General features: G+C 35.7%; 1 protein-coding gene across 1 annotated transcript in view; it reads left to right on the top strand.

The window, feature by feature from the left end:
* The first annotated feature begins 18,856 nt into the window (after positions 1-18,856).
* Positions 18,857-25,715, top strand: part of LOC120630426 — a 150,519-nt gene continuing 143,660 nt past the window's right edge. The window contains exon 1 of the mRNA XM_039899652.1: positions 18,857-19,113. The gene's annotated coding sequence lies outside the window, so the exon portion shown is untranslated. The remainder of the gene's footprint in view (positions 19,114-25,715) is intronic.

Here is a 25,715-nt window from a genome sequence, read left to right on the forward strand (position 1 = left end):
TGTCAATGTCCCAATGTGATATTTTGTTTCCATACGTTATAGGCTTATATTGTTTAGAGCGTTCTCATTGTCACTTATAAAAAAATATTATTTTAAAATAATATTGACGAATAGAAGAACAATCCTATACTGAACATTATTGTTAGTCTACATTATGAAGAGGAAATGTTTTTTGTTAACCAATAAAAAATAAATTTTAAAAATATCTTTATTCAAGTAGGCCCATAGGTGGCACTTTTGATGCGTACATAAGAATTACACGGTGGTGAGATGATGGCGATAACGAGGTACGAGGGTTCCAAAAGTGTCCTGGTCTAAGAAGAAGCCCACAACAAACTTAGCCTAGTGTTTTTATTTGTTATCACCATCTTACAATGTCATTTAAAATTATTAGAAGAGCAACTTGGTTAGAGCAATAGTTCACACCCAAGCATTTTTATCGATTACGTAGTCCTTTATACTATAATAGGACTTTTCTATAAGCTTACGTTTAATACAAATTTTGAACTTTTTAAGAGACATATCCAAGATGTCAATGGGTAGTTTATTGTAGAATACTATGCAATTTCCTTTAAACGAATTATGAATTTTATGTAACCTAGTATATTGCACTGTGAGTTTATTCTTACTTCTAATGTTAAAATTATTGCAGTCACATTTTTTGTCAGGTTGTAATTTGTTTTAAAAGAAAATAGAGTTCTCAAAGACAATTTAATTATAATAATTATTTAATAATACCTGTTAAACTCCTAACTCTTCTACTAAGCCCATTAGGTACTATCTTTGACTGCATCATTATTTCATCGTTATACCAACCCATTACCGGCCCACTGCAGGGCACGGGTCACCTCCCACAATGAGAAGCGGTTAAGGCCGTCCACCACGCTGGCCCAGTGCTGATTGGTGGACTTACTTACCACCAGGTGAGTAAAAGAATTTAAAAAAAATAGAGTGTGTGTACTTATGTACACGCGTTGGAAGTTATACTTCTTTGGCGTATGGAAAAAAAATAACTAAAATGCAGTAGTGATTAACGATTAATATTAAAACGAATCAAAAAGATTTTATTTAAATAAAAAAAGGTTTTATTAACGTAATAATATTTATTTATTCACACTGTTTGTACTGTGACGAAACACTTGTTCTAAATATAAAAATACTAGAATATACAACTTGAACATTTCATGCCACCTAGAACTAACTTTACCATGTAGAATTCAGGTGTCGGTGTGCGCGCGCGCATCGTAAAAATTCACTCTCATCATCTTTCTCCATCGCGCCAAAAGAAGTATAACTTCAAAAAAAACTGACAAATTCACTATTTTTGTCAAACCGCCGTGTTGTTTTGTTTTGTCCATTCAAAGTGCACTCTACGATAAATAATAATCGACACAGTTTGACGGCGGGTAACAATGGAAACAAATATTCATAAGCAATCAAAAACCGGGGTGCAAATTTTGCTGGCCTTATATTTGAATTACAAGTTTCTATGTTTATGTTACTTCCGGTTTATATCTAGAGTATTCACTCATCATCATCATCACAAGGCTATAAAAGTCCAATGCTGGACTCAAGGACTTACTCCGTTGGGAGGGATTGCTCATACTAACCACTCTAGGCAGACAGGTTGATGATCGCAGTAGATGGTAGTAGAAGACGCTGCTTAAGGATCTCCGTTATATTTCCTTAGTCGCCTCGTACGATTCCTGCGGGTAGAAAAGGTTGGTGACCACTGTTATCTGATTTGTCATCACCATACGGTTAGTACCTTAAGTATTCACTAACTTATACAACGTGTAAATGAAAACCGAAAAAATAGTTCACAGGCTTTGCAGGTACATTATGTAATGTCTCAGAGACTTATCTGTGAAAGCGCAACGCTAATAGTTTTTGAGTAAACCACTGTCATAAATTTTACTGAAATAAATCAGATACAGCCCTAGCACCACATTCAAAATAAAAATAAAGTGACCCGCGTGTTTTAATTTTTTTTATCCTGTGGTAACCGTTTATTCACCAAGACTTAAAAGAAGATATCCTAAGCCTATTTCCAGGATTTACGCTATCCCTATGAATCGTTTAGGGCACATCAGTATAACTGTCGTAATCTACATGGTTGACAAAATATATCTTTTAACTCACGTGGAAACTGTCCCTGATTTCTTTCCGGGATGAAAAGTATCCGATGTGGAGAAAATCCAGAGTGCAAGTTAAATATGAATTTAAATTTTATAAACATGGACTGAAGTGGAAAACTGTCTGAAAATTGAGCACGTTGACCAAAATCCATTGCGGAAACTGTTTTTATGTTTATATAATTTCACACGCTCTGTCTAGACGGACCCGTCGAACCTCTGTATGTCTATCATTATTTTTCACATATTTTTCTAATTTAATATTCACAAAACTAATAGCGATCACAGCCTAATGGTTAAGACTTTGGAGGGGCAAGATATGTGCGTTTTAAAAAATCAAATATCCAATTTCGTCTGGCGTTTCCTTAAATTCCACTTCCAGTTTCGTTAAATTCCACCGATCTTCACCAATTTGACGGCCGATTGGCGCAGTTTGCAGCGACCCCGCTTTCCGAGTCCAAGGTCGTGGGTTCGATTCCCACTACTGGATAATGTTTCTGTGATGAGCATGTATGTTTTCAGTGTCTGGGTGTTTATATGTATATTCTAAGTATTTATGTATATTATTCATAAAAATATTCATCAGTCATCTTAGTACCCATAACACAAGCCACGCTTACTTTGGGGCTAGATGGCGATGTGGGTATTGTCAAAAAAAAAATCTACACTTGGCCAGGTTGTTCTAGTAGCATGTTCTTCGTTCAAGGCGAGACAATTATTGAAAAATTATATAGAAATTATTAAAAAAAAAAAATTTCATACCAGAGTGAGGAAATCGGTCTCAACTCATTATCACTAACTTGTGATAAGTAATCGTCGCAGCGTTGGAGTAGTACGGTGGGTATTCTCTCTTACTCTCCTATGGGAGAGGAGCCCTATGCCCAGCACAGGGGCGTGCACTTCCTACATGCACAAAAGCACTGCCTACCCTAAAATTTATATATTACTCGTATAGGAGGAGAATTTCTGCCATTTGATGCAAACTTCTTGCTGTATGCATACCCTGATAAATAACTATTAGGCTGCGAATGATACCAAAGCAGTAAAATATTTCAAAACTCAAGGCAACAAAAAAAAATGATTTATCATCACAGTCGTAAAAAACCCATTAGGTAAAGCAAATCATTAAAAGTTGATGATTACAGAAAAATATATTTAAAAAAAACCCTCTCAAAGTCAAATAATCCAAAATATTTATAATTTTAGCCAATTTGTTTAATCACAAAGCAGTACAACCAAACCGGTGGGTATAATTTACAATTATTCCATAACAGAAGTATTATCCATTTATTTGGAATTGTATGTAAAAAATATATGTATTTTTTTGTCGGATAACTTGAATCATAAGATCAGTTTAGCATACAATGTGCCTACGGCTCCGAAATATTCTCGGAAAAATAATTTAGTATTGTTAATATTAAGATAGAAACAATTTAATTACATGATAGTAATAGATCCGTAGTAGTACGTAAGTACGAGAGTACCGTAAGAATCTACGTGGTTGATATACCATGAACGCGTACGAAGAAGACGCGTTACAAGAAATGGTCATAAATTAGTGACATCTGCATATCGTCTGCGAAAGGTGCAGAAGTCATTTGTGGGATTGAGTATACGCTTTTATAATAATATGATTCCTAAGGTAATTTTGGACCTACCAATGCATAAGTTTAAAGAATGTGTTAAAACACATTTATTACAGCGAGATTATTATACAATTGATGAATTTCTTAATGACAAGGTGGCTTGGAAGCATCGCTCACAAGATAGAAAAATGAATTTTAAAATGTAAAATGTAAATTGTTGATATTGGAAAAGAGCAACTGCTGAGTTTCTTGCCGGCTTATTCTCGGTAGAAGCTGCCTTCTGAACCGGTGGTAGAGTCACTACACACAGCAGACATGACGTTTCAAAAGTGTTTATATTAGGCCTACTTGAAATAAATGAATTTTGAATTTTTGAATTTTGAAGCGCTTTGTATCTCATCAGCATTGCAATCTCGCAATTTTACTGATAATGATATCATCTATGACACTCTCTGGCCTCATCTCTATACTTGTATCAAAAATAAAAAAAAAACACTTCCAAACTGTTGTTTTGTGAAAAAGGCAAGCTAATAAAAAAAATAAACATTTATTTCGACCGACTTGGATCATAAATGGTTAGTAGAATACAAAGTTAACTGTTAGTAAACTTAGCCTAAGGAAATAGTTTATATAAAACCCTTCGAGCATGCCCGATTGGAATGCACGTGTACCATGTAGCAATGGCACAGGTACCGACAATCAGTCCTGCCAGCAAGTACCCTCAGAAGGCCGCTGGAACTAGCCAGAACCCTGCCCACCAAGGATGTACACCGTTTTCGCATGATCGTGTAGAAACAATCTTAATGCGCTTCGGTAAATATCCCTGACGCGCTGCAAGACCGAGGCAATCCCATCAGCATCCTAAACGCATTATTGTACTGTACGCGGAGGGCACTGTGTATAAAAAAAAATCAGGTTAGGGAATTTCATAAAACAACACTTGGAAGAATGATGAAATTGTATATTACTAGGTTCCATGATATTTTCTTAATAAAGATACTTTTTTGGACTGTATTAATTTAGAATTAATAAAGGTTTTTGCATGTTTGTATCTTACGAAGTATTTCCGTTAAAGAATTAGCAACATGTACCGAATCGGAAAACGTCTGAGATAAAATTATCTCACGGTAAAATAACCTTTTTTAATGTTAACAATAAACGTTTTAATACCTTGGCAACTAATTAATGTAGGGCAATTAAATGAGATGTGGCTTTGATTGTTATCGAATAATTATAGATTCGAAGTCATGGTCGGCTTGATAAGATTACTTCACCTTAAAACTTTTTTATTTTGCAAAATTTCGAACCAGTGGTTAATGCCCGCCGAGCGTTGCTTTGCCTATAGGTTTACATTTCGTACGCACACTAGGAGTGTCGAAAAACGAAACTAAATGTATTGTTACCAAGAACGGTACCTATATCTAGTGATGCTATTAGGAATTGGTGCATCGTCGAAAATGGCGAGAAGCCATGATAGCTTTGAAAGCCATAAATAAATATACTACGACAATACACACATCGCCATCTAGCCCCAAAGTAAGCGTAGGTTGTGTTATGGGTACTGTCATTACTGATGAAAAATTTTATGAATCATATACTTCTTCTTCTTTTGATTTATGGCTTTTCGTAGTGCCAAAACAGCACAATGTACTTTGCCAGTGTCAAGTAGCTTGGAAAAGGCACGTACTAGAGTGGATGAATCATATACATAAATACTTATAAAACACAGATACAAAATATCTATGTAATAAAATAACATGGATCTTATCCATTTTATACCGCGACAACCGTGATATTTAACCATGATTTATTTCAAATGCGTCGCTGTCGAGCATAACTTGGACGACAATTTTGTCGATTTTCACTAACGATGAACAAGGCAATGCCTAAGTCAACCACTAAACAAAGAATATTCCGAAGCATCCATTTACCTTCCACCAATCCATTTCTACTAAGCAACTCATATTACCTAACTTGTCTCCGATTTTTGCTACAAGGTGTGGTATTTTGTGTTGGTATTATCATATTTTGCATTTTTCGTATGGATGTAATGTATGGTTAATAAAAAAACGAATTTACATTTTTTTCATATGTCGAGTGTCAGTTTACGAGCTCCCTAAACATTACATACCCACCGCCGAATCGGTGTCATTACCTTAGATGGCGCCTGATGTCGTCAATCGTTATCTAAGAGTTAGTAAAACGTTTTTTCTCTCTACGCATCACCTAAATCTTTAGGCAATCGATTTAAGCGTTTCCTAGTTTTAGTGAAAACGGGCATGAGACTACTGCAGTGTAGAAGAAGTTTAAAAAAAGAAAAAAAATGTTAGAAGAAGAAATAACAACAAAATGAAGGGAGAATTTCTTAATGTATGTATCTTTAATATATATTCAATATGCTTCTGTAATTTTTTTAAACATATTATGTTTGAATAAGAAGTAAAAAAGGCTTTAAGACAGGTAAGAAATAAATAAATACACAGACTGGTAGGTTATTATTATCGTAATCTATGCCGCTTCCTTATTGTTTGGAACCGGAAAACGCACAATTCCAAAACAATCTTCCAATTTGTTATTTATGTTATTATGTTTTATTTACTATTCTTATATTTTTTTTTGTAATTTAATGGGATACATCAAATAAATACTATGATTTATTGATGTTAGATATTCGTAAATCTATTAACCTTTAATCGAGAACATCTTCTCTGTATTTTTTCGGTATTTTTTTTTTTAAATCGTATTTTTTCCGTACTTTCAGGCGATGAAAAATGCTACAATGCCTTGTTCATCATTAGAACATGAAGGTAAATACAACAAGGTTATAATAGCTCAGGTAGAAAATGGGGCAGTCCTGAAACCAGAAGACCCCGGCACGAGTCCAGCTAAGTAATTTTTTCCCTTTGCTTTGCTTTTTTGCTCTGTTTTTTTTTTTTTAAAGAAATATTGCAAAAAGCTCAGTCATCCAGATACTAACCGCTTAGACAGCTAGTCTTAACCGCATTTGTGATGGAAGGACGCCGTCTTGACATCTCGGATTATTATTTTAGCAAGTTAATATTACTTTTGATTTATTAACTTATATTAATTTAAAAAAAATAACTTACGCAATTTGATTGTAGGTCCTATATCATTACAAGATAATACCTCCTAATGATAATACATTTATAAATCATCACCGAGAACGAACCGACGAACAAAGTTCGTAAGTTAGACCAGACAGAGTAACAGTAGTTAGAGAAAAACAGAGTGACACCTACGAGTGCCATGCTTCATTCTTCATGTTTTAGCTTTTTTTTTGGCTCGTTTTTCTGAGAGGTGTACAAATAAAGAGTATAAATAAATAAATAGAATAGATAACCGGATAAATACCGGTACCGGGTAAAATAAATTTGGGATAAATATATAAAACACAACTTACACAGATAATAAAGTAACATATTTGTAGCTTATAGTATACGTAATTTTATTGTATGAATGCACTGCGGTTTGCCCGCGAAAATAACGACACGCGGCGTACCGCTACATAGTCTACACCGACCTTTATAAATCAGATACCAAACTTCTTCTTTCTTATTCCATGATGGTCGGCGAAATAGATTTTTTTACCAGATCATCTTTCTGGACTCGAGCATAAAAATCTTTGATCGAAGATAAAAAAGCAAGCATTTAATAAAATTAAAAAATATATATTAAAGTTTTGTATTTACTGACAAGAAAAGTTACGACTTCCTGTTAAATTTGGAGGTTTTAAAGGCACTTTTGATATTTTTATCCTTTTGTGATGTCGAGATAAAGTTAGCATACCAAAGCTAGGCACGTTTGGAACATAGATTTATAATATTTTTATCATGCACCAAGGACATCTGTTATGATTTATTGGTAGTTAAAAAATGTCCTTTGTAGTATTATGTACGCGTGACAATGCCGAAAGATAATACACGAGGCAGTGTTCCGTGCCTACAAATAAAATTTATTACGTATACTTATTATTATTTTATTATTTATTACAACATCTACCGTGCATAAACAGCTAAGTGTAGCGGTCTCCACATTAGTTATACAAGATGGCGCCACAAAGATCCTGCATCGCGCTTGCGAAGTTACTGTTCACAGTAATTAACCAAAGATGAATGGTTGGACCTCGGTCACCAGCACGCACGCACCAAGCACGATCACCCGCTCGGAGGAAGATCTTCTTATTGTAACGGTGGAGCGTATCATCATAGCTCCCGTACATTATCCCGTATTTCCTTTTATACTCCTTTAATTGATTCTTGAATGTACAATCCACACGTATGTACTGTCGAATCCCAGTACCTCTAGCATTTCTAAGTTAAGTTTAATTACTAAAATATCACTTGCTTCAACGGTGAAGGAAACATCGTGAGGAAACCTGCATGCCTGAATGTTCCCCATAATGTTCTTAAAAGGCGAGTGGAGCCCACAAATCCGTACTGGGCTAGCGTGGTAGACTAAGGCCTTCTCATTGTGAGACCCGTGCCCTGTGGGCCGATAATGTGTGATTAAATAAGTGTTCAAAATTAAAACAAAAAACATTTATTTCAAGTTTAAGTTTTAGTTTATAAGCAATTTTGAAACGACAGGTCAGTCTGTTTATAGTGACTACCACCGGTTCGGAAGGCATCTTCCACCGAGAAGAGCCGGCAAGGAACTTAGCAGATTACTCTTTTTCAACATAATTTTGCAGTTTACAATCTTTAGAATTTTAAACCTTGTGAGATTAGAGAGCGGAGCCTACTTCCAAGCAACCTTGTCGTTAAGAAATTCATCAATCGTATAGTAACCACGATTAACCATATGTGTTTTGACACATTGTGTAAACTAATCAATTGGTAGGTCCAAAATTACCCTGGGAGTCATATTATAAAAGCATATACTCAATCCCACCAATCAATACGAAATTCAAAAGATACCAATCTAGTTAAGAAAATTAGTTAGCTGTTCTTTTAGCTTGAAGCCGCGTAAAACATAGTTACCTGTCATTTAGTTTATGTTGGACTTTGAAACGGAAGAAGTTTTTTTGATTTGCTTTAATTTGCTCGACGTACTTTGTTCTTTTAGAGTCCCTGTCTTCGATAGTATAAGTTTGTTTCTAATTATTAATATAATTTAACAAAGTAAAGCTTAGAAGATAATAAAAGCTAAAACTTAAGTTATTTTTCGACGCTCACTTATGTAGGATTACTCACGATGTGTTTCCTTCACCGTTTAAGCATATTTTTATTGCGCCGAGGTCTGAACCACTAGGCTATCCGTAGTTATGCCATATTACTTAAAAAGCTATACTAGATTCTGGATAAAGAATGAAGCCCCCGTAACTTGTCTCGAACCGAACTTTGTACCTAGCCTATCAGCATTCATTTATTGTATGTACATGAACTTCAATCAATAAACTGACTGACTAACTAACTTACTGACTTATTAATATATTTATTATACTTAGTCATGTCATCAGTGGCGTGCATAGAGGGTATGCACAGGGTATGCAGCTGATATAAAATGAAGAAGGGTTATAAATACTAAAGGGTACCCTTTTTACAAAACCTATCCTTAAGCTTTTTTATAACTCCTACTGGAGATTTTCTTCATTTTATATTATTTGCATACCCTGTGCATACCCTCTATGAACGCCATTGCATGTCATTAAAACGGAAGCATGGGCGAAAAAATAAGGACTTCTTGTTGTTATATATACTTAATCCTAAAATGCTAAGTATTCACCTTCCTTTGAATTTATGAATTACATTTTTAACGTCAACGAACTCTTTGTTTATTGTAAGTAGGTTGAAAATAATAAAGGATGCGTCACACAAAACTAACGCTGATGGTCGAATTGCGTAATGGAAATATTTATAAACGACATGCCAAAATTTTAGCGTAATGAACGTCATTCTGAGGTCATACTCATCTATTCATCACTATCATCCCATTACCACAGGAGGTTTTTTTTTTTTTTGAGGGGGAGGGGGGAAATCTTCTTAAAAGATACTCTCATACATACGATACATACGATACGATACTTCTTAAAAGACACTCTACTTCTCTGTGGGAGAATTTGGGTAATGTGGGATTTCTACCCACTAAAACCCCCTCGGTTGCCAGCCTCAGTACATAATGGGAGGCTCCGGGACCTCCTAGGAACGCACCGGTGCCTCCCTTGCATAACGCTTATAGCTCGTCCCGGGAAGATTAATGATTCCCGATTTCCTGTAGGTACGTCACTTTGAGGTACAACACCTTGTCTCTTCTTGTCTTCCCAGGGTCGTAAGTAAAGGTGATGACGTGACCACTAATCCCAGTCAGACCGTTCTCGACCCTGATGTCCCTTCGTCTGGAACTAAAAACGTTACCGTTAAAGCAAGTGACATGCCCAAAACGCATATAACTTTTAGACCGTAGTCCACCACAGATTGGTAGTTTTTACGCGCTTCTCAGAACGTTATGGATAACTCCCAGATATAAAGGTTCCCACGATGTCTTCCTTCACCGTTAAAGCAAGTGACATGCCTAAAAGGCACATAGCTCCGAAAAATTTAAGGGGGCGTGCATGGGATCGAACTCGGTAGCCCCGTGTGGACAGAAATCTAATCTACTTGGCTATTAACGCTCATCTATTTTATGTACATAAAAGTGAACTTCATTCAATAAACTGACTGACTTATTATTCTACCATATAAGGTATTGTGTATGGACTTGCTTCAAAGTCAAAGTCAAAGTCAAATATATATTTATTCAAATAGGCACATAGATGGCACTTTTGATGCGTTATTATATACAAAATGTGTACATAGCAGTGAGTAGTGATGGCGATAACTACAATCGTAAACTTAAAACTAAAGCTACGAGGGTTCCAATCGCGCCCTGGTCTAAGAAGAAGCCCACAACAAACTTAGCCGGGTGTTCTTTTTGTTATCACCATCTCACATTGTCATTAGAAAATATTTAAGAAGCAACCTGGTTAGAGCAATTGTTTACACCCATGCTTTTTTATCGTTTAAACAACGGTGAAAGCAAACATCGAGAGGAAACCTGCATGCCTGAGAGTTCTAAAAGGTCTGTTGAGTCCACCCATCCGCACTGGGCCAGCGTGGTGGATTATGGCCTTAACCCCTACTCATTTTGGGAAGAGACCCGTGCCCTGTGTTGGGCCGGTAATGGGTTGATATGATGATGATGATGATGAAGCTATGTATAAATATATTTGCCACGAGGGCTAGTATTCAATTCCCGGGTCATGCCAAAAAAGAATAAGCTTTGTTGAAAAATCTCAGTATCGGCCAACCCACGTGCTTCGGAGAGCACGTAAAGCCGTTACTCCAGTTAAAGCCCACCAACCTACATTGAAGCAGCGTGGTGGGTTTATGCTCAAAAACCGTCTCTTCTATGATGTAACTCTAAACAGAAGTAAGATAGGGACATGAGTTACTTGGAAAACCTTGACCGTTTCCCCACTTTCCAACACTTTCACGAGTCAAACTTTTACTGAACTCTGCAAGAAGTGATGGACTGAATATTAAAGCTGTCAATTATTCCCTTTTCTATTGTATGCCAATTTTGTTGACCACGAGGAGGTCAAATAAGTACTTATCACTTGAATTCACGCACGTACTAGCAATATTAACTAAGTATTACTTTTAAAGTCCCACAGTAGGTCAAAAGCCTTTACTTTAATATGAAGGAAGGTTTTGCGAGCTTAAATCTACCAGCTAGTAAGCGTAACTTAACGATTATTATCACTTATTTTTATTAGATTTCCCTTGCCGATTTATATTAGGTATATTATATATATATTATAATATTGACGATAAATAAAAATAATGTATTACTGATTAATTTAATTACATTATTATCGACAAAAAAATACGTGAGGAAATATATCTAACTGTCATAATTCATAGGTAAGTGACAATGGCAGCTTTTGTGTCATGAAATTTTATTAGATCACTGGTAGAAACAAAAGTGGGTTACGTAAGTATTGCAGTATTAATTCTTATTAAAATAAATAGTTCTATCATGAAGGGTATTTATAACTACGTCAATTACTTTTTAAATTTTTCCAATCGGACATTTAATTGACAAACAACATCTGTAAAGTATCTTTAGAACTATACCTAACTTGAATGCCACACATCTCCCTAAATTCAAAATTCAAAATTCAAATTCTTCAAAAACGAAAACAAACGCGGACGATGTCACGTTCAACAGCTAGTAAAATATAAAATATTGGTTATTATATCAGGGTTAACCGTTTTATGTGTAGGTACCTACTTATTCCTAGTTGTTAGCTATTTTCATTTAAGACTTCTTTAAAATCGGTATTTCAGATTTTGAACTTTTATTTTATTTTCTATCATTTGTATACCTCCCTATCGCAGAACATTCCTCGTCGCAGGGGGAAAATATGGAAATTTACAATTAATAATATTAACAAATTTGTTTCTTAATAATTTTTTAAGTGTTTTTTATTTTTTTTAAGCATTGTTAAGAATAAAAAAAAGAAAAATCAATAAGTGATAGGTTAATAATAATAAAAGGCTTTATTTACCACAAACACAATTATTAACATAAACAGAATTATTAAAAAAGAAAAATAATAAGTAAAGAAAACACATAAAGGATTAAAATCTACGCTGCGTCCTTTTTAATGGTTAATGGGTCACCCCCTCATCACTGTGCTGCAAAACCATGGCAGAAGGACCTGCCAGGGAATATAGCAGCTAATTTCAGTATGGTCTGATGTAGTGCTTGTATCCTCAACGGGTAAGCTGTAGATAAAAAACAAAGATAATACAAACACTATGTTTTTAACCTATTATTACTAGCTGTTGCGCGCGACTTCATCCGCCTTAATTTCGGTAATTCACAAACTCTGAAGAGGGTTCAGCCGTGGCTAGTGACTACCCACCGACAAAACCAATTAGCGTTCTGGTACGATGCCGTATCTCGGAATTCTTCGAAATATTATAACAGCGCCTGGAATTATTTTTTTACCAAATTTTCTTCGTATCGTTTTGCAATAATTTTCTGCTAGGCGACCAGTGTTTACATTTGTATAAAAACAGACAAAGATTTTGTTATTCCTTATATACCTTGGCCCTTATAACCAGGATAATGCATCTCTACTATCGCTACACAGTTCAGCATCGATACGAAAGAAAAGCAGTATCCATAATGCATACACTGACATTTCCATACGCACATATGACATTTTTTACTACTTTACTAGTGTGTAAATTATTCGTAAGTATGTATGTAATAATAATACACCCCACAAATCGGTGTCTCTTGGTTTTCCAAGGTTGCCTTGAAGAAATCACTACAAAGCGATAAGGCCGCCTGTTGTATCCAATTTTTTAAGTGTCCTCTTGTTTAGTCCACTTTTTTTTTTCTCTTTGTGGTATACAAATAAAGTGTATAAATAAATAAAAAAATAAATTTCTCAGCGGGTCGCTCTTGACGCTCATAAGCTGAACCGATACTATTCGTTTGTATTACTACTGAATAGCTACAGTCGCGCAGTGCGATGCAAACACGCACGCTACTAAATCGCTGCAAAAAGCCGCCTTAGGCGACTCATTTAGATTTTCATGAGTTTTTCATTACGCCTATTTGAGTGGTATTATAGCATAGCATTGAATAAATATGATATATGGGCTATCCAACACTGAAAGATTTTTTTAAATCGGACTCAAAATCGGAATCGGATTCCTGAGATCATCGCGTTCATGTTAACAAACAGGCATATTTATTAGTATGCATAGAATTCTAAAAACTAGAATATCACCTTCGTCGACTTTGTGACCAATTTATTCAATGGTTATTCTGAGATTCTGTTTGTAAAGAAGTCGTTAAGGCAAGAGGTAATTGGTATATACAAGACCCGGGTGTAACTTTTTTAAAAGGATTTTTATGTTTTGCAGATAAGGTAGGTGATATTTATTGTTCAATTAGTTCTTTGAATTTTATTTATTTATTTTATTTATTTATTAACTCATTACACGTAATATACATCACAGGTCTTAATTTAAAAATGTAAGCATAAACTCAAAATATTTTTTTTCCTATAATCCTGGTTAAGGTTTTTTTTTTGCATGCGCAGCGGTAACCTCCTTTACTCGACGTCTCGCTTATCGTCACGTCTCTGTCGTTAGGGTGGTAACTAGCCGATGCTTCCGACGAGACCAGAAAAGTTTTTGACCAGATAATAAATTTAGTGCCTTTTATATTATTTTTTAATTTATAGGTGATATTTAAGTGGCGATAGCCTAGCGGGCAATGCTTCGGCTTCCTTCTCGGGAGACGAGTTCGATCCACCACGCTGCACCATAGCGGGTTTGTAGGTTACCGCAGCAAGCCACATGTAGTGCAAGTAAAATATAATAATTAATCGCCAGTGTATAAAGCATTAAAAATAACATTAAGTCAGATCAAAAATACGTAACCCAATCTAAATCTCAGAAGTTGCTCTTTTTTTAAATAAACTCAAGTTACGTACCTATTATATCAGAGGTGTCTCAATCAATCATTCGGTTCTCAGAATTAGAGCCTTCTTAGAAAATATTATCTTAACGTAGTATTTTACAATTTTTTTTCCTCAAAGGATTAATTTGGTTATTTTATCTTATTAATAATCTAAGAAATTCTAACTGAAGCCAACTGAAGATTAAAAATGCCTGTAAAAACTGTATTTAATTATTATGAATACTGCAATATCATACTTAATCTGTAACCACTTTATCAACCTTGCAATCATCAAAATTTCTTTATTCATGTAGGCCTATCACAGGCACTTATGAAGCGTTCATACATATATGTTTACATTATTGTAAGTTGATGTTGATAACTTCGTTCGCCAACTTAAACCTAAAGCTACGAGGGTTCCAAACGCGCCCTGGTCTAAGGAGAGACCACAACAAACTTAGCCGGGTATTTTTTTTGTTATCACCATCTCACAGTAAATTAATATTAAGCTGTAAAGTGAAGTCAGACCAATTCACACCCAAGGTTTTTAATCGTTTAAGTAATCCTTAACATTGTTATAAGAAAATCATCACCATCAACATATAAACCGTATTTTGGAATACCAGAGCTTTTTGTGACAGACCTCGTCCTATTTCAGCCGCATTGTTGTGTTTTTTTTTTATTATCACCATCTCACAGTTAATTAATATTAAGCTATGAAGTGAAGTTGGAGCAATTCACACCCAAGATTTTTTAATCCTTAACATTTTAATAAGAAAATCATCATCATCATCGCATCATATAAACCGTATTTAGTAATACCAGAGCTTTTTGTGTCAGAGCTCGACCTATTTCAGCCGCATTGTTGTGTGTTTGGTCTAAAGGGTGTAGTTGTCGGAGCTATAAAATAAATAAATAAAATAAATAAATAAATATACTACGACAATACACACATCGCCATCTAGCCCCAAAGTAAGCGTAGCTTGTGTTATGGGCACTAAGATGACTGTGAATATTTCCATGAATAATATACATAAATACTTAGAATATACATCTTAACACCGAGACACTGAAAAAGATTGGTGCTCATTACATAAACATTTGCCAGTAGTGGGAATCGCACCCACGGCCTTGGACTCAGAAAGCAGGGTCGCTGCCGTCCAAATTAGAGGCACATGAGGTTTAAGGCCTGGTTAGGTTGATAGACACGTAAAAGACGTGGTTACTTGCATGCCCTGCGACGTGTTGCTCAGTTTATAAGCGATGGTTTTCTAGTTTTTATTTTTTATTTTTATTCCACTACAAGTTAGCCCTTGACTGCAATCTCACCTGTTAGTACGTTATGATGCAATCTAAGATGGTAGCGGGCTAACCTGTTAGGAAGTGTGGTAGCATACCCCTAATCAGTTTCTACGCGAAGTTAAACGGGATCGCTAAATGGCTTAGCGGCACGTCTTTGTCGGTAGAGTGGTAATTAGCCACGTACGAAGCCTCCCACAAGACGTGTTACTATCATGTCAGCCATTAGCTTGGTCTGTCAAATACAATAATAATTACTTTAAAAAAACTGGGATGTGTGTCCTAGATACATACGAGTATACCTAGGTAAGCGTCAACAATTTCTAGTGAAGAGTTCTCAACGATGTGGATTGAAACGTGAGCATTACACATAATCTTCTCTGAATAAGTAATTGCTCACTTATTCAGGTGCCAATTCTTTGTGAAATAAAGTATTATTTCACAAAGAATTGGCACCGCAATTCAAAGCGGAAACCTAGCTCTAGCATTCTCGCAGCCATTCCTCTGATGATTTGTATAGCAATTATTGTAAAATTATTAAGACAGAGTTAAGTAGAGCCAGCAATTACCATAAGCATTTGTAACGCTTTAAATAAACTGTATTAATCCAACTGTCTCTAGAGTCTCTCTCTCAAAGTCTTACTTTTGACAACGCGTTTGCAACCCTCGTAGCTTTAATTTTAAGTTTACGGATATGGTTATCGCCATCATCTCACTAACACATATTATATGTAATGTAATGTACATCAGAAGTACCATCGGGTCTATTTGAATAAAGAAATATTTGACTTTGAATTTGATTTCCGGGTGGGGCTAAAAGCTGGGTTTTTCCTCAGACATATCTAATTAAAGCCCGGAGATAGACGAATTGCAGGGTAACTCCGTGTCAAATAAGTAGTGGGTCGTAAAAATGCTGAAGATGAAATAAAGTAAGCGATTAACATAGGTATCTGAAAAGCTTAAAGTACAGCTAAAGTATAGGTACAAGTATATATTTCATATTTCTACGTCGACTTAATCTGGTGCCAAAAGCTATGTTCCGGGTTCTTCGCTTTTATTATGAAAATTAAGCTTAATTTGCTATACTACGCGAAAAGCAAGGCAATATTGTCTTAACAATTATTCATTGCAAAGTCAACCTGAGGATACTCCGGTTTCGGAACAAAACGTGTGTAGAGGGTACATTCCCGAAAGCCTGTTTGAAGTGGAGTATAAAGATTGAAGAAATTATAAATTACACCATACAGATTCTCTTGCTTATCGCGGAGTATCGTGAACCATTAGTTTTCCCCGGATAAAAAGTACCCTATATCCGAACCCAGGATGTTCGTTATCTAAATGCACCATGATCGGTTCAGTTGCGAAATCGTGCATAGGTAACAAATGTTATATTTCAAATCCCCCGCCAACATTTATATATTTTTTAGTGGTGTCGAATGTCTGCTATGGATAACTCTATGGAAAAAAATAAAACAATTTATTTTTAAATCCGAACATAAAAAAACATTTTCCGTAATGAATCATTTGTGTCCATTTTTAGGATGCAAGCTATGTGTGTGTCAAAACTGATCAAGATTTGTACATTGATAGAGCTGAGCTTGAATAACAAATAAACAAAGAAACATATAGTCCGTTCAATTTAGACCAAAAATGAGAGTGATGTTACATAAAGTCCCAACAAGCTGAAATTCATAAAATTATCCATAAAAAATGAATTAATACTTTTTTCTTACGAGCCGCCGTTTCTGAGATATAACGATTCAAAAAGTTATAAAAGGTGTTATCGACATAATATGCACACGTTAAGATATCAATATAACACGTTAATATATTTTTTTATTTTATTAATATATTTTCGGTGAAAACGAGATAGACTGAACAAATGGATAGACGACCGGACGGCCATACATTCTTTCCCTAAATGATATTGATAAAATATAATAGTTTTTTTTTCTTTTAGTTCAATAGGAATTTTAAGATATTATGATTGTAGATAAAACCAATAACTTAATGACTCTACTATCTTATCGTGCCTATAATCGCTGTGATATTAATTCGAAACCTTTACTATATTTACTTAAGAGTACGCTAGCCGGTAGCTACCACAGCTTGACTTATTAAGTAGGTATAGTTGAAATATGTTCTGATTTACATTTTACGGGAGCATAGCGATATTATTTAAACTGAAACAAAGTTAAACTTTTTGTACTATATTATATATGGCAAACATTTCAGAACGTATACAGAAATAAGAATATAATAACAACAGCCTAATTAAAATAGATATAGATAAAAAATGTATAGGGCTATATACAACGATAACATTCGATATGTCGAATAATATTGGTAATAAAAAGCCCAACCTTAAGTTGACGACAAAAAAATTAGTTAGCTCAGTTTTCTTTTTTTATTGATTGAGTATATATGTAGTCCGACCCGAGAATCGAACACAAGACCGCGTAACGAGTAACAACCAACGAGGCATTCGTTCATTCAATCGATTTTTATTATTTACTAGGTAGTTATTGTTTCGCGGTAAAGCCTCGCACTGTATCGTAATGTTCTTTTCATTTGTTTCTTATTCTGCTCCCACCACGAGATAACAGGTAAGGAGCTAGTGGCGGAAATGACTCGACCCTGTCACCGTACTGCACTAGCACCGTTTTCAAGTGCGTACTACATAAATTGATTTCACATCTTGCGATGTTTTGTTCTAAATATTCTTAGCATACATTTATTACCTACATAATAACATATAATATAATACAAGACAAAAACATGGCAGGCACGATAAAGTAGTACAGTGTCACTTTGATTCCTCACGTGCACTGTTCACAAATTCAATACTTTACCTACAGAATGCATGTTTAAAATTGGCCCGCGCAGAAATCAGGCATAAATGCGGTTCGCCCGTGCGCAGAGTCCTGGTGGGTGCAAGCCGAACGGCACAAATTTCGATAACCTACCTACTACACTGAGAACACGCAAGCGGAGCTGCGGGCAAAACTAGTTCATTTTACGACATAAGTATTGTTTAATAAAGATGCCACATGACCTTAAACACGGTTTTTGGTAGAGATGGCCTTGCAGTGCATTTTTTTTTTACAATTCTATCTCATTTCTAGCTACTATTATATTTTATGTATGAAATCTTCTGGCAGGTAGACTCTCGCATCCCGGCGCCGATTATGCTTAAGAAGGCCCTGAGTACATGTGCAAAAGTCCATGGGCCAACTTCAGGCCAAATAAGAGCATGCGATTTGAAACTCCTCATGAACTTATCGTATACCGAAACTGCCACTAGCTCCTAGCTACAAGAAAATGGCCGACAGTTAAGTCAGTGTGGCGCGTGGTCGCGAACGTATGCGCGCGCTGTCGTACGCGCTTCGGAATAAAATAATCCAAAATTAACGAAAAACTAAAGTTTTATGCAGCTCCGGAACTGTTTAACACGAATTCGATATTCAAATCAGTGAAAGTGACAGTTTGTTTTTTTTTGTCGTCTGTGGATTTTTTGTTTATTTTTCACAACTTAGCGGCCTTAGACAGTGGCATTGTTTGCTTTGTTGATCTGTAACAGCTGTCAAAATATTATTCAGATTATCAAGGTAAGTTTGATCTATCATCCGTGATTATCTATTAAGTTATTTTGTGACTGATTATCTGTTAAGTTAGTTATTGATTAAAAAAAAAAAACATATTCCTGTTAAAAGAAAACGCATGTATTTTTCTTATTGGAGTTTTTGATATTATTGTGATATTGCTTAGGCAATTAATGCGATACATAAGTGCAAATAAACTGTAGGTAAGTAGGTATATATTAAATCCAGCTGTTGCCCGCAGATTCGACCACGCTTTTTTTTTGGTTTTTAAAAATCCCGCGAGAACGGTTAACTTTACCATTTTACGTTAGTTTAAAAGCTAAAGGTTTTTACTCTCATAGGAGGGAAAGAAGATAATAATGATCAAAAAACATTAATAAAATGGTAGGGTTAAAGCTGTCTGTAGAATGTCAAATTGGTCTGTATATATTGGAATGTAGATCGTAGACAATATAGTGTCTAAGTCCGCCAACAAAAGTAAACGATTATTATTACTTTATAGTAGTGATTTTATCAAATTTTTTCCTAATTTCCTAACTCCGACTGTGAATTCTTTATACAAAAACCAAAAAACCCAATACATAACACGGCCAATAACAATTTGACGGCCGACTGGCGCAGTGGGCAGCGACCCGGTTTACTGAGTCCTAGGCCGTGGGTTCGATTCCCACAACTGGAAAATTTTTGTGTGATGAATATGATTGTTTTTCAGTGTCTGGGTGTTTATCTGTATATTATAATTATTTATGTGTATCATATTCATTAAAATATTCATCAGCTATCTTGGTACCCATAACACAAGCTACGCTTACTTTGGGGCTAGATGGCGATGTGTGTATTGTCGTAGTATATTTATTTATTTATTTATTTATAACATATAATGGTTTGCCGAAGTACCGGTTAATATTCCCGGAATTTATCCCGGGACTTCGTAATCGCTTTGATCTTGCTAACCAATAGTCAACGAGGCAGTTATATTGATAAACTTGTTCATATTTTCTAAATAAAAACAAAACAGCTTTATCGAAATTCTAACGAGGATGCGGGTATTTAAAGCTCGTAAATGAGAGTAAAGGATTTATCACTTGAATGACTGTGTGAGTAGCATTAGCAGCTTCACAATAAACCATGCATATGTGTCAAGGTTCCAATGTTTTACACAAAAGAGAACATTGTAGTTAAATTAATTATTCCGAAACCAGATTGAATATTATGTCATACCAGCGATCCCTCGCGAGTTCGTCCGCTTATAAGTCAACCTTAAAAGATAGACATATGCTGTCGCGGATTTTTTTTTTTTCAACTTTTAAAGGGGAACAACTTTGTCGTACATGATTTTATCGAATTTTTAACCGTTAGCGTAACCGTAGCGCACGCAACGGATGCTCTCAACAGGGAAAAAAAACCCCGTATTTTTAAATTTTCATTGTGCTATAAAGCTCCTAGTGGTCTTAGCGTGATGATATATAACCTATAGCCTTTCTCGATAAATGAGCTATCTAACACTGAAATTTATTTTGAAATCGGACCAGCAGCTCCTGATATTGTTTCGTTCAAGTAAACAAACAAACTCTTCAGCTTTATCCATTATGAGATTCGATTAAGTTTTTTATAATTTTTTAAAGGAGTTGTAAATTATAATTTTATTATAACAATTAAAAGTTTTTTATGATCAACATCTCACGCCTATCAATAAATTCGGAAGTAACTGATAACTGCCTGAGGAGTTGCAGCAATGTTACGGGGGCATGGGGAATGGGAGCCTTAACGTAACACTTCTGGGCACGGGACCCCTATTCAAAAATGTTCCTAACTACGCGATATTGCGAACATACAAATTTTATGTGGTAGAAGATAAATATTTCTAATAATAAATAATTCAAAAAAAATGAGGGTTGCTTCGCCATCGGCTATCGTCTTACTTCTTCATCTTCTTCTTTCCATTAACCAACCATATGTAGAGTCTGTATATGTCTTTTTCAAACTTGAAGAAGACTTGTTACATTTGTTTTGGCATATTCTTACGACCGAGCGCGTAACTTCAGTCATACTCCTTGATAATATTTTTATTGGTCAAAGTCAACAGGTGCTCTGATTTCCATCACACAAACGTGCTCTACGAAGCACGTGTAGTACAGACGAACCGGGATTCGAACCCACCACCTCGTGATCTGCAATTGATCTGTTAACCAATACACGAACGAGGAAGTTATTCCCATACAGTCCCATGATATTAATGATTTATAGTTAGTTATGATAAATATGGATTTAACAAACCCAAAGTTCAAACATTGTAAACAGTTAATAGCAGGTGCTGAAGTGTAGAGTGGTGTGGTGGCAGATGGTGGCAGCGACCCGGAACGGTGGTTGCCGTCAAACGGTAACTATTGTGCGTCCGTTTGCGGTGGTACCATTCAGCGTTCACTTGATGAGCGCGAATTATTTTGAATTGACTTTAAGGCCCCTATTAATAATCCAATATCAAAGATATCTGAGATAAGAGCAGGTTCTCAGTTTTCAATGTTTGTTTAAGAATGAACTTGAGACTGAACCTGTTCTTACTCGGTATATTAATAAAAACATAAGAGGAGATTCTTACTCCCGTAGCGGGGGTATCCATCAGGATTTCCGAGCGATATAAAAAGGCTCCTTACGTACTTTTACTAATAGAGGTAGTGAAGCAGTGATAGCCCGATGGTTAGGAAATCGCCTTCACTTTCGAGAGGCCGAGTTCGAATCCCAGCACGCACATCTCCTACTAAAATTATGTGCGTTTTATGCAATTACAATATAACTTGCTTCAACGGTGAAGGAAAACATCGTGAGGAAACCTGAATGCCTTAGAGCTCTCCATAATAAATAAATATAAATATACTACGACAATACACACATCGCCATCTAGTCCCAAAGTAAGCGTAGCTTGTGTTATGGGTACTAAGATAACTGATGATTATTTTTTATGAATAATATACATAAATACTTATAATATATAGACAAACACCCAGACAAAACATTCATGTTCATCACACAAATATTGTCCAGTTGTGGGAAACCCACGGCTTTTGACTCAGAAAGCAGGGTCGCTGCCCACTGCGCCAATCGGCCGTCATGGGTCGGTAATGGGTTTATATGATTTTGATGATGAATGGAGGCCGTTGTTATACCTTACAAAAATATCAGTATATATATCTAATGTAATGAGTACTGATAATAACTTCATAATAATCTCTGTACGTAAAAAATCATGGTATGTCGTTTGTATCTATCTGGTTTACTGTCAATAACTTATTTTAAATGCAAAAAAACGAAGTGTGTCGTATTTGTCTACACGTCAAGAAAATTGATAAAAATATAATGTAGAATCACTAAGAATTGACCCTTCCACAGTTTTTCTTGGCATGGCCTGGATAATAAGCTACAGTAGGGTGCCCATATAGATACACTAGCAGGTAAACTAAGCTCAGCTACCTAAGCAGTCAGGACAATTAGACAGATTAGTGAATTCAAAAGTTTTATTCATGTAGACCTTATCACAGGCACCTATGAAGCGTTCATATGTTTAACATGTTTCCACTAACGTTAGGTGACGGTGATAGCTGCATTCGTTAACTTAAAACTAAAGCTAGGAAGTTTCCAAACGCGCTCTGGTCTAAGAAGAGCCCACAACAAACTTAGCCAGGTTAAACGACGCTGAAATAGCTAGACAAGAAATAGGTGTAATTTCATTAAGTTTTTATTTACAAATTTTCTATATGTTTATGTGGTATACAATAAAAGTGTATTCATTCATTTATTATACTTACCTACTGCAGCTTCACTCTGCAAAAAAGAGCTCTGACTCTATTTATAAAAATAGAGTCAGAGCTCTTTTTAAAAAATGTCAAAAAGGGTTAACATGTCTACCGGTGATCCTAGAGCGGACAGTTGCCTTGGCCAAAGTATTAGTTTGGCCATTCAAAGGGGCAATGCTGACAGCATCTAAGGCACTATGCCTCGCTGCGGTGATTTCAACGACCTTTTAGATTTGATTTAGTTTTATTTTGGTACATAGGCTATATGTTATTTTTGTTAATGAATAAAATTTGTAAGACAAAATATTAATCTTTAAAAAAAATGTATGTATGTAACAATAGACTTGCGAGCGCTTTCGCGGGAAATATATTATTTAAATTGAATTTGCTATTTAATAATAATATAATAATAATAATCATTTATTTCACGCTTTACCCATACAATTTAAGATCAGTTACGACATAATGTTGAATGCAATTTAAATAAATACATGTCAAAAATAAATAAAACTAAATTAAAAAAAAAAAAAAACTAAATTAAATCTAATCCAAATAAACCAATTCAAAAATCATATTTAAATAAAAAGAAGAATGAGTACAATCCCTCAATTATTTAATCGACAAAACCTTTTCTGCAAAAGAAGATTTTTTTTTGTAATATAGTTAATACTTCAAAAGACCATATGGCATTTTTTTAAATTAGTTATCATGCCGTTTTTTATGTAGTTATGTCGTAACTGGTACTGGAAGCTAGTCACCAAGATGTTTACACTTTATTGGCAATCACTTCCGTTCCGGGTCGCTGGCTGCTTGGAATTGCACCTGCCATTTTACTGTTAAATAATCCACGCTAATATAGTAAATGACTGGCTGTCTGGCTTTCTGTTGTCTAGTTCTTCACGGTCAAATAACTAAACTGATTTTGCAATTCGATAGAGCTGCAAAGAGGCCCGAAAGTGCTTTAGTTTAATAGTAAATAGGTTTGTAGCTCTGACTTACTTGATTACAAACCTATGTAATATTAAACTAAAGCACTTTCGGGTCTCTTTGCAACTTTATCAAAATGAAAAAAAAATCTGTTTAGTTATTTGTCCTTGAAAAATATGATGTTTGTTGCTTGTTCATTGATCAAGTGGTTAGCATGTAAAATGGAATGCAAGGTCCTAATAGGTTCGATTCCGGTGTCGGATCAAGAATCGTCGTTATTCGATTTTCTGTTTGAATTGTCTGTAGGTAAGGAGTACTTTGGAGTACACCCTTGACTACAAATTGTTAAAGCCCACCAGCTTGGTTGGTTTACATGCTCTAAGCGCCTTCGAGAGAGGAGATCTATAAATCAGCGGTGATTTACTGAATCAAAAAAACCTATACCCAAGCGTCTAGCCCGGGTAGCCGACGTATATCTTTGAAAGCACTAAAATATTTGATTTTAGTACATTTTAGACATTTACAAATTGTTTTTCAACTGTGAGTTTATATTTATTTATAACAAATTGAACGTAGATAAAATGTTTTATACAATTGTTACGCATCTTTTTCCACTAAGCCTATCCTGCTTAATACGAGACGTAAGATAAATGACAGTAAAACCTTCATTACGACACGCGTGTTCGTAAAATGCGGTATTACTCACTGAGCATAGTTAAGGAAGTGGTTTAACACCTTACACCCGTTCACGTAACGCAACTATTACGCAACGATGAGTTCACTAGCCAATAAGGAGATGACTATAGGAACGGTCGTAAGATGCGTTTATATGGGGACTTCGTTACTGAGATTTGTGATAGCCTTGCGCGTAATGACTTTCCCATGCGGTTGGTTACGCGACGCAATACATTTTTTGCACAGTATCTATAAGCAATCGAAGGGGGTTCGTATTTTTTTTGCCAACAAGTTAGCCCTTGACTGCTCACCTGGTGGTGTGTTATGATGCAGTCTAAGATGGTAGCTATGGATGGTAGTTAATAAGATATGGAAAGATAAGAGAATAACCAAAACCACTAAGATTCGACTCATGAGGTGCCTTTTCTTTCCAATATATTTATACGGAGCGGAGACCTGGTCACTTAGACTACAAGACCGCCGAAAAATCGATGCCCTAGAGATGTGGTGCTGCAGACGCCTTTTAAAGATTCCTTGGACTGCATTCCGCACCAACAATTCCATTTTAAAAGAACTGAATATCAAGGATCGACTTTCGTCTACGGTACAGTTACGCATATTCATGTTTTTTGGCCACATCTCAAGGAATGAGGGGTCGATTGAACGATTGGTGGTGCAGGGACAGGTTGAAGGAAAAAGGGCAAGAGGGCGGTCATCTACTCGTTGGACAGATATGGTGAAATCGCTGACCCAGACAACTGTGGTGGAATGTTTTCGACACGCTACCAACTGCCAAAAGTGGAGAAGACTCGCGCGGGAAGCCGTGCAATCCAATTATGCCTAGCGCCATGAAATTCATCTCAGCAGCCACGATTACTCTGCCAAGAGTGCACGATTGAGGAGAAGAAGAAGAAGAAGAAGGTACGATGCAACAGGTTAGCTTGCTACCAGCAAGCTAACCTGTTGCATCGTACCGGAACGCGTTATCGCGGCGGTACGACTTTGCCGGTAAGGTGGTAACTAGCCACGGCGGAAGCCTCCCAAACAACCTCCGCAACTTCCCTGTTCTCTGAACGCACCTAAAGCCGCAGAACCAAGTATTACTATAATAACGAGTGATAGAATAATTGTTGATTTTTACTTTTAAAAAATAAGTATGTAAATATTTATTTAATGTACCGGAGAGGAGAAAGAAAAAAAATATAGTGACGATAA

This window comes from Pararge aegeria, chromosome 16 (assembly GCF_905163445.1).
Source record: "Pararge aegeria chromosome 16, ilParAegt1.1, whole genome shotgun sequence".
Lineage (NCBI taxonomy): Eukaryota > Metazoa > Arthropoda > Insecta > Lepidoptera > Nymphalidae > Pararge > Pararge aegeria.